General features: G+C 47.1%; 2 long non-coding RNA genes across 4 annotated transcripts; both read left to right on the top strand.

Annotated features, from left to right (window-relative positions):
* The first annotated feature begins 3,266 nt into the window (after positions 1 to 3,266).
* On the top strand, positions 3,267 to 5,644 carry LOC116501677. The gene is made up of 6 exons (XR_004254487.1): positions 3,267 to 3,282; positions 4,073 to 4,133; positions 4,294 to 4,344; positions 4,476 to 4,552; positions 5,095 to 5,160; positions 5,249 to 5,644. It is a non-coding gene; the product is annotated as an uncharacterized LOC116501677 (long non-coding RNA).
* An 852-nt stretch (positions 5,645 to 6,496) lies between these two features.
* On the top strand, positions 6,497 to 8,806 carry LOC116501679. Of its 3 annotated transcripts, none has more exons than XR_004254491.1 (4): positions 6,497 to 6,541; positions 6,661 to 6,710; positions 7,104 to 7,197; positions 8,114 to 8,806. It is a non-coding gene; the product is annotated as an uncharacterized LOC116501679 (long non-coding RNA). The 3 variants fall into 3 exon arrangements; XR_004254490.1 differs by lacking the exons at positions 7,104 to 7,197; positions 8,114 to 8,806 and adding exons at positions 6,810 to 6,878; positions 6,965 to 7,009; XR_004254489.1 differs by lacking the exon at positions 8,114 to 8,806 and having other exon boundaries at positions 7,104 to 7,253.
* The last annotated feature ends 21 nt before the right edge of the window (positions 8,807 to 8,827 follow it).

Raw genomic sequence — 8,827 nt, 5'->3', positions numbered from 1 at the left:
TAGACATAAAACAGCTGAATCTTCACGAGTTGGACAAACATCGCACACAACTTGTCTGAGCCAATCAGACACAAGGACACAATATCCGTCGGCGGTTTGGGAAAGTACCGACTGTGTTATTTCGGTCGAAAGGATGAGGAAGAAGCTGATACGATAAGGACGTAGGGGGACCAATCATGAGCTTAACTTTTGTAATATGTATGAGCTAATTATATGTTAAGGAATAAAAGGCGTCTGAGCTATCCAATAAATCGAAGCTTGCTGATCACTCATAGTGAGTGTCCCTGTCTTCCTTCTGTCGACAACAAATGGCGCCCGAACAGGGACCCCGCTGGCGGTGAACCTGCGAGCCACGGATCGACGGAATAAGGGAAGGAAACAGGTCCTGCAATGCAGCTCAGGAGGTGGAAGGGACGAAAATGCTGAATCCTCGCACCCGGGAGCACCTATAGAGGGTCCCGCCGGCCACGCGTCGCCGAGGTCTTGCAAAGGCTGCAACAGCGCTGACGTAAACAAAGGTATGGAGAGACAAGCGACGTATGATCTGCTCAAGTGCTTTTTAGAAAAGCAGAGCACGCAGGGTATAGACTGTAAAAAGGAATTGCGGAGGGACGCGGTAAAAGGAATTGCGGAGGGACGCGGGAAATTGAAGTAATCGCGGTGCGATGCGGGACATCCGAGATCGAGTTGCTACAGTAGACCAGAGGCATCAGTGGACAACGGCAGCTGACCCTCACTGTGTGGTGAGTCGGCACAGAGCAGAGGGGTGGACATCAGGACCCTGCAGACTGTCAGATGTAACCATGGAAGCAGCGGCGGCTGTGCTGCTTCTCTCTGGCATTCATTTTATAAGAGGTTTATCTTGCAATGCAAAAAAGACTATTCGTCCCCAGATCGGTGTTATAACTATGTTTCTGGATAAGATTCCGTGGGGTTGCCACATTCTATGGATTAGTAATGACGACTTAGCTCTATTGCGGGGCAGGAGTGCAGAGATGCAGATTACACTGCCAAATGACCACCGGCAGACTTGAGGAGACACTGCTCGGCTGCGGGGATCGGCTGCAGCGTGGACGCCCCTAGGTGCACCCTGAGCGTTTTTGCTCGGAGGGGACTCCACTCTCAGCTGCTCACCACAGGAGCAAAGATCTCCTGAAGCTGCAGACAAACAGTATGTTTTCAGCTGCTGGAGGAATACTAACTGAAGTGTTAATAATTGTATGTGTTATTCTTAAATGTCCAGGTATTTTGTGTTGAAAGTATTTGTGTAAGGGTAAGGTTTTAAAACAAAGTGTTGCAAGTCACTTCACGAGGAACACAATGAGAGACAATACTTGTTTGTTTGGTTATGATTCTAAATTATATTGGCCGCACGTATTGTTTGCTTATCATTCTAAATTATATTCTCGTGGTATGATTGAGGTTGTGGTATGATTGAGATTGAGATGTGCCAGAGGCCTCTGGGTGTGCAATTGTGCTGTGTGTGTGCGAGTGTGCTATGTACTGTGTTAGTGAGAGCGTGCTTATTGCCATAGTGCAGGTTGCCATAGTGCAGGCTGAAATCATAGGAAATTAGTGCCGGCAAAAAAATCATAGGAAAATGAAGGACGACGTAGCCCTAGATTCACTACAGTGCTTTTTAGAAAAATGGGGAGTCGATTGTAAGCAACTAGCAGGACTAGTTGCGATCGGTCGAGCAAAATCATATTTCACAAGTATGGAGTCAAGGACTGGGGGCTTTGGGAGCTGAAGCAAAATCTAATAACAATCCGATGTGGAATAATGACACTGCAAAGGCTCTGCCACCTGGCATGTTTTTGATTTGCAGGGATCGTGCATGGCAAGGAATACCTGCCAACGCGTTTGGGGGTCCATGTTATCTAGGGCGACTCACATTGTTCGCCCCGGACTTACACAGTCTCTGGAACCAGAGCTTGTCGCAGAGATCCAAACGAGCTCTTAAGACTTTAGGTTCTGACTGTGATGATGGTGTAGAATTATGGGGCGCTGCTGAGAGAATATTTGCTTCATTAGTTCCAGCAGTGGGAACTGCACATGCTTTGGCTAGCATTAATAAGCTTGCTTGTTGGGCTGTTAAGCAATCAAATGTAACAACTGAAATTATTACTGAAATGGCACAAGATATGGATAGTCTTAGGCATGTTGTGTTACAAAATAGGGCTGCAATTGATTTTTTGCTTTTAGCGCAAGGACATGGATGTGAAGATTTTGAAGGAATGTGTTGTTTCAATCTTTCAGATCATGGTCAATCGATTCATGACCAGTTGAAATGGTTGATGCAGCACACAAAGAAAATTACAGTACAACCTAGTTGGCTTGACAATTGGTTGCAGTCCATCTTTGGGGGTCTGTCTAACTGGTTAGTGAGTCTAATCGAAGAGGGATTTCGCTTTCTGCTTATAGTTATATTGATAAAAATAGCTGCGCGAATAATTTTTGGTTGCTTAACTAAGAAGCTTGAACAAGTCACAGAAAAGGTATTAGTAGTCCAAAATAAAAACGGGGGAATTGTAGAGGGATGGTTAACTGAGATAGGTCACGTAGACATAAAACAGCTGAATCTTTACGAGTTGGACAAACATCGCACACAACTTGTCTGAGCCAATCAGACACAAGGACACAATATCCGTTGGCGGTTTGGGAAAGTACCGACTGTGTTATTTCGGTCGAAAGGATGAGGAAGAAGCTGATACGATAAGGACGTAGGGGGACCAATCATGAGCTTAACTTTTGTAATATGTATGAGCTAATTATATGTTAAGGAATAAAAGGCGTCTGAGCTATCCAATAAATCGAAGCTTGCTGATCATATCACTCATATTGAGTGTCCCTGTCTTCCTTCCGTCGACAACACTCTGGCATGCTAGTGATTGCTGGTTCTCTGTTTTTGCAAGTGATAATGAACGTGTTTGACGTAATTCCATTTGAAAAAGTTCCAGTTACTTGACTGGTCGTGTTGTTATATCAATATTAAAAGCTGTAGCAAAAGCATGGGGATTGTTGCTTCTAGAAACACCCCAGGTCTCTTGTCTGTTCTCTGCATGATGTTCAGGTAAAGCAGATTTAAAAAAACAAACAAACAAACAAACAAAACAAAACAAAAAAAACCAGCTACTGCTCCTCCTGCTCTGCTCCTACTTCGTTGTGCTTTGTCCCTCCCCTTTTCCAGGTGATAGGGTTTGGATATTGGGCGGGGCCAAATGGTATATGAGCCCCAGGCATGACATCAGAGAGCTCCTTCTGCCTGGGCTGCTCTTTGGGGTAAGTGTTTTGTTTTCCTTCAGTCAGTTGCAGGGTTCTCTAGGCAGGCTGGAGTCTATGGATTTCCGGATTTCTAAGTGCTTGGAATTCACTTAACAGAGGAATATTTAGTAGAGGTTGCTGGCTCTTTTTTTTTTTTTTTTTTTTTTTGATGGTGGGATGCTCTTCTTTTTTTGAGCTATATTTTAATCTCTAGATGTATAAACCTACTTGTGTAATTTTCCAGAGGACTAAAACCAGCTTCATTTCATGCTACATGTGGCTTGGCAGTTTAGATGCAGCATTACCAAGAGCCCGAGCAGGGTTGTATCAGAGTCTGCTCTTTCCTCTGCAAAGGGTAAGTCTGTGATTACCTCTGCAGGGGCTGCTGTGCGTGCACGTCTTTTTGGCATTTATGGATCTCAGATAGTGTTTTTTTTTGTGTGTGTGTATATTCTAAGCTTTTATTTTTTGAGGGGCAAATAGTGTGTGTGCTGAGCGTGGTTGGCAGGAGGAGGTGGGGAGCTGCTCAGGACTGGTAGGTTTGGTTTCTCAGAGTGTGCGGCAGCCTTCCTATGCGACGCGACTGATTATTGGGTGGGAATGTTCCAGTTTGTGTGTCTTAGCCATTGTAGCTTGTGTAGTGTGTGTTGTGTGGCCCAGGCAGAGTTTGCTGTGGCACTGTGAGCGAAGAATCTGAGTTAGAGCTGGTGAGCAGCTGAAGTACAGGAGCTGGGAAGAGAGAGGTATTGCAGCAGGTACGCTGTGGTTGTGAGGTGCCTCAGAGTGTGCTTTTCTCTCGTCTCCACAGGTGCTTTGTGCAGTCGTGGACAGGGAAGGGAAATCCTCATGTCACGAAGCACTGAGGGAAGGTGAGTGTTGTCAGCCTGGTCATCCCTTATCCGAAGCGAAGGGAAGACGCTCAGGTGTTTCCCTGTGAGGGTCCGAGGTGAGGCTGTGTGGGATAGAGGAGCAGTGTGGCAGGTGTGTGCTTGCAAGCACAGTGGTCATTTTGTCCTTTTGTGTTCCCAGGTGGCGTGGGTGATGCTGGCCGCTCCTTTCAAGCTTGGACCTAATTTGCAGGTACAGAGGCAAGTGGCCTGCTGTTTTGAAAGGATAAAACTAAAGATGGGGTCCCTTTTGTTGTTGAGGGATGGGTGCTACTGCTGTCAGCTGAATGTTTATCTTCTGCCTGTGTTTTTCCTTTTGTTCAGGCTGAAACGCAGTGCGCAGTGCAGGACGTCTTGACCCGAGCTGCCTCTGCAGTGACTCTGGTGCGTGATGAGCAGAGGTAACTGTTGTTTTTGGGGCGCGGTTGTCACTGCAGTTATTTTCCTACATCCAATAGAGTAAAATTCCAGTTTGCCTTCTAAAGGTGCTATAAGTGGGTAAAGAGAACAGATGGAAGCGTGTGCCACGTGGGGTAGGCAAGCGGCTGAGGTACATGAGGGGATGAGAGTATGTGATTTTTTTTTTTTCTGGGGATGAAATGGAATTAATTTTGTTGGTGTATAATCTGTTCTGCTCCTAGATTTTTCTTTCAATGTGAAGAAAAGTTTGAGCTAATTCCAGGTAAGAAAGTTCCAGTTACTTGCTGGGTCGTATTGTCCTTTTAATATTCAAAGCTGCAGCAAAAGCATGGGGATTGTTGCTTCTAGAAACACCCCAGTTTTCTTGTTTGCACTCTGCATGCTGTTGAGCTAAAGCAGACCAAAAAAAAAAATAAATACAGGAAACACACACACAAAAAATAACAATAACAACAAAAAAAAAAACCACCATTGGCTGACTTCTTGTGAATGCAACGATCATTTAATCCCTTTGTTTTCCCAGGTGGTGTGGATGACACTGGCTGCACTGTTGGAGCTTGGACTCGGAGAGGAACACGTGAGCACAATCGTATGTTGCATCAGTAGTGGTCAGCATTGTGGAGAAGGTGAGCAATGGGGCTGGCGTCCTAGTGAATGCTGGTACTCTGTTTTTGCAGCTGATGATGAGCCTGGCAATTGACTAAGACGACAATCAGTGCCTGTGCGTTTCTTGAAGCGGAGGGACTTTACCATTCAGCAACCTGAGAGCTAAGCTGGGGGGCACCTGGTATTTGCATATCTGGGGTGGCTAATGGGAGCTGGGAGTCAGAGCAGCATGGAGCCAGCTGGCTGACTAGACTTGGTTCCACGGTGAGGGTGGTTCAGGCTGGGTCACGTTCAGGCTGCTTGTGGCTGGGTCACCAGGCTAATAGAAGAAGCGGGATTATTTTGTAGCGTGAGTGCGTGCGCCAGGCAGGACAGTTTCCTTCTGTTTGTCTGTCTTGTGTTGCTTCTGCGATGTCTGTTCTGTGCTTCTCGGGTCTTGATATCCTCCTAGCTTTTGACTCTGGACTGACCAGACAGGGGACTTGGTAGCGGTGCTGAAGGGCCTCAATACATGTTTTGTCATCATGACTCTGATCAGAGCACTTCTTGTGTTGCAGTCACTGCTTAAAGAGCAGGTCTGTTTCAGGTCTTGTGCATCATATTCTGTTTGAGATCGCGTCTGTTTCCATCCTCACTCTTGCAGAAGTCATCTGGGCCGCATCAGGAGCTCTTGCTTGGGAATTGAATTCCTAAGCGTCGTCTTATGGGGTTTTCAGTCCCCATCCTTCTGGTCTCTTGTCTTGAAGGCAGGCTTTTTCGGCCTCCATCATCCCAGTTCTGGCAGTTGCTTCCAGTCGCGTGTCGTGACATTTGAGTCTCCTCTAGGGTCTGGTGCAGAGCACCTGTTCTGACTTGCTGTTGCCATAGGGCTTCCCTCCGGGGGTCTCTTTTTCTTGCGCCTTGTGTTGTGTGTTTTGTTTGTAGTGTTTGTGGCGTGGCTGTGTGTGTATGTGTTTGGTCTGGAGCTGTCCTGCCTGGCAGTTAGTGATTAATGTGACAGTGCATGGGTGTACTAATACATTGTCTGGACTGTTTTGGCAAAGGCATCCGGTCTGTCTCTGGGCACGTACTGAAGGGCAGCTGGCACAGTCATCTCTGTGGTGTTTGGCAGATGTGGAGGTGGGAGAGTATATCTGCTTGTGAGCAGCTGCTCGTATAAGTGCTTGAACGGTGTGCTTGAGGAGGTCTGTTGAATCTTGAAAGGTTACAGATATGGGGTTTTGAAAGTTTTATTCTTATTTCTTTCCTGTCCCCAGTAGAGTGTAAACCTTTGGAACCTGTCACAGGAACGAACTCCTTCTGGAACTGTTCAGCACTCCGTAGGCAGCTCAGTGACAGGCTTGATCTACTTCTGAGGTGCTGAGGTAATGGGGCTGCTGTTTTGAAACGATAATTTGTAAATGGGGTCCCTGCTGTTGTTGAGGCATGGGTTCTAATGCTGGCAGCTGAATGATTATATTGTGACTGTTTTCATTTGTTAAAGCTGCAACACAGTGTACAACGTGGGACTTGAGCATAGCTGCTTTCGGCAAGGTGAGCGATGAACAGATGTAGCAGGCACTTTAGGGGTGCAGTTGTCACTGCAGTTACTTAACTACACAAAGTACAGTAAAAATCCTGTTTATATTTCAGAGGTGTGTTGTAGCTGGCTTAAGAGAGCAGATGGAAGCATCTGCCTCTAGGGCAGGTGAGGGGGCAGAGGTAAGGGAGCAGATGAGAGTAACTGTCCTAGCTGTGCTGTGTCTTTGGATGCTGCTTCAGCCTATGCTTTTCTTTTTGTTTCACAGGTGTGTCGCACAGGCTCAGAGGGGCTAAGCTGCACACTGAAGAGCAGCATGGGAAGGGCGGGCTGTTTGTGAGCTGGATTGGAGCAGAACTGCCAAGTAGCACGAGGTGACTGCGAAGGGTATCCATCTTGCTTTGCAGGTGCCATGGCAGGCTCTCCACAGAAGCGGTTGAGGATTTGAGAAGAGGTTGCAGATCATCGAGGAGCGACACGTGCAGGGACGGCTTGAAAACGGTATGGCTGCTTTCTCTTCTGTTTATCAGGTGTCCCAGGCAACGTGGGCTGTGATGTTAGTCTTTAGAATCTGAACAAAGCAGGTGCTGATGGCGGTCTTCTTCGGTAGGCAAAGAGTTGCCCGAAGCCCTGTCCTGTGTAGCTTGAGCACACCTTGCTGAGGATGAGGTGTCCTTTCTATCAGATCCCAAAACTGTGTTGAAGCTGAAATGCTGCGTCTGTGTTCGGGTTGGGGTTGCACCTTGGTGAGTGTAGGGATGGATTTTAAGTGGGTGCAGCGGAGGGCCTGGACCCAGTGTCCTGTAATGTGTTTTAACACATCAGCATAGCCTTTTGGTTCTCAGCTTACTGAAGTAAGTGATTTTTCCTGTGAGTGGAATGGAATTGAATTCTTTTTTGGCATGTAATCAGTTCTGCTCCTAGACTTTTCTTTCTATGTAAATAAAAGCTTGAGCTAATTCCAGATGAAAAAAAAAAATAATCAGCTATTTGCTTGGTCATTTTGTCCTTTTAATATTCAAAGCTGTAGCAAAAGCATGGGGATTGTTGTGGAGGAATGGTTAAGTGAGGTAGGACACGTGGATGTTGAGCAGTTAGGAGGTCATGGGCTAGGGAGGTACCGTACTCAACTCATATGAGCCTGGGCACGTGCGCAGCCGGTTGAGAACCAATCAGGCCCAAGGACACGATGCCCTTGTGTGGTTGGGAAAGTCCCTAAGGCGGGACAGTAGCTAAAAGAGGGAGGAACTAACTGACAAGATAGGAAGGTGTTAGCCAATCCTGAGCTTAGTTTTTGCAATATGTATGAGTTGATTATGTTCGAACTAGATAAAAGGCGACTGAGCTATCCATTAAAGTTGAAGTTCACTGTTCACTCATATTGAGCGTCTGTCTTCCTTCCGTCGACAACAAATAGCGCCCGAACAGGGACCGATCTGAACGGGATTTGGATACTGCTGGCGGTGATCCTGGGCCACGGTTGGACGGAATAAGGGAGGAACCGGTCCTGCAACGCAGCCCAGGAGGTGGAAGGGACAAGAATCCCCTCACCCGTGTCGGGAAGGTGAAAGGGACGTGGAGTCCCCGCACCCGGGAGAGGATCCCGCCGGTCACGCGTCGCCGAGGTCTGAAAGGTGAAAGGGACGAAAACTTGGAGTCCCCGCACCCGCAGCTCGGAAGGTGGAAGGGAGTCCCCGCACCCGGGATGAGCCTATAAAGGGTCCCGCCGGAGAAGCGCCGCCGAGGTCTTTGCAAAGGCTGCAACCGACGTATATAAAGGTATGGAGAGACAAGCGGCGTATGCTTTGCTCGAATGCTTTTTAGAAAAGCGGAGCACTTCAGATATAGACTGCAAAAAGGATTTACCAGGATTATTAGCATATGGAGTAATGCAGGGTTGTTTTATCAATCCTGATACAGTTTTTGAACAAACAGAGTGGCGTAAATTTGGGGACAAATTGTTTGAAGTTATTAATGAAAATAAGGCTGCTAAAAAATTATTGAAGCCTTGGAGAGCAGTCACTAACGCCTTAGTTATACATCAGGCTGAGCAGAGAGTCGCTACTGCTGCTACAGAGCGACTGGGATTGCCGGGAAGTGTTGGAGCTGGGGATTGCCCACTGCTGCCTTC

Source organism: Aythya fuligula, unplaced genomic scaffold, assembly GCF_009819795.1.
Source record: "Aythya fuligula isolate bAytFul2 unplaced genomic scaffold, bAytFul2.pri scaffold_63_arrow_ctg1, whole genome shotgun sequence".
Taxonomy (NCBI): Eukaryota; Metazoa; Chordata; class Aves; order Anseriformes; family Anatidae; genus Aythya; species Aythya fuligula.
This window is presented reverse-complemented; position numbering and strand designations above follow the sequence as displayed.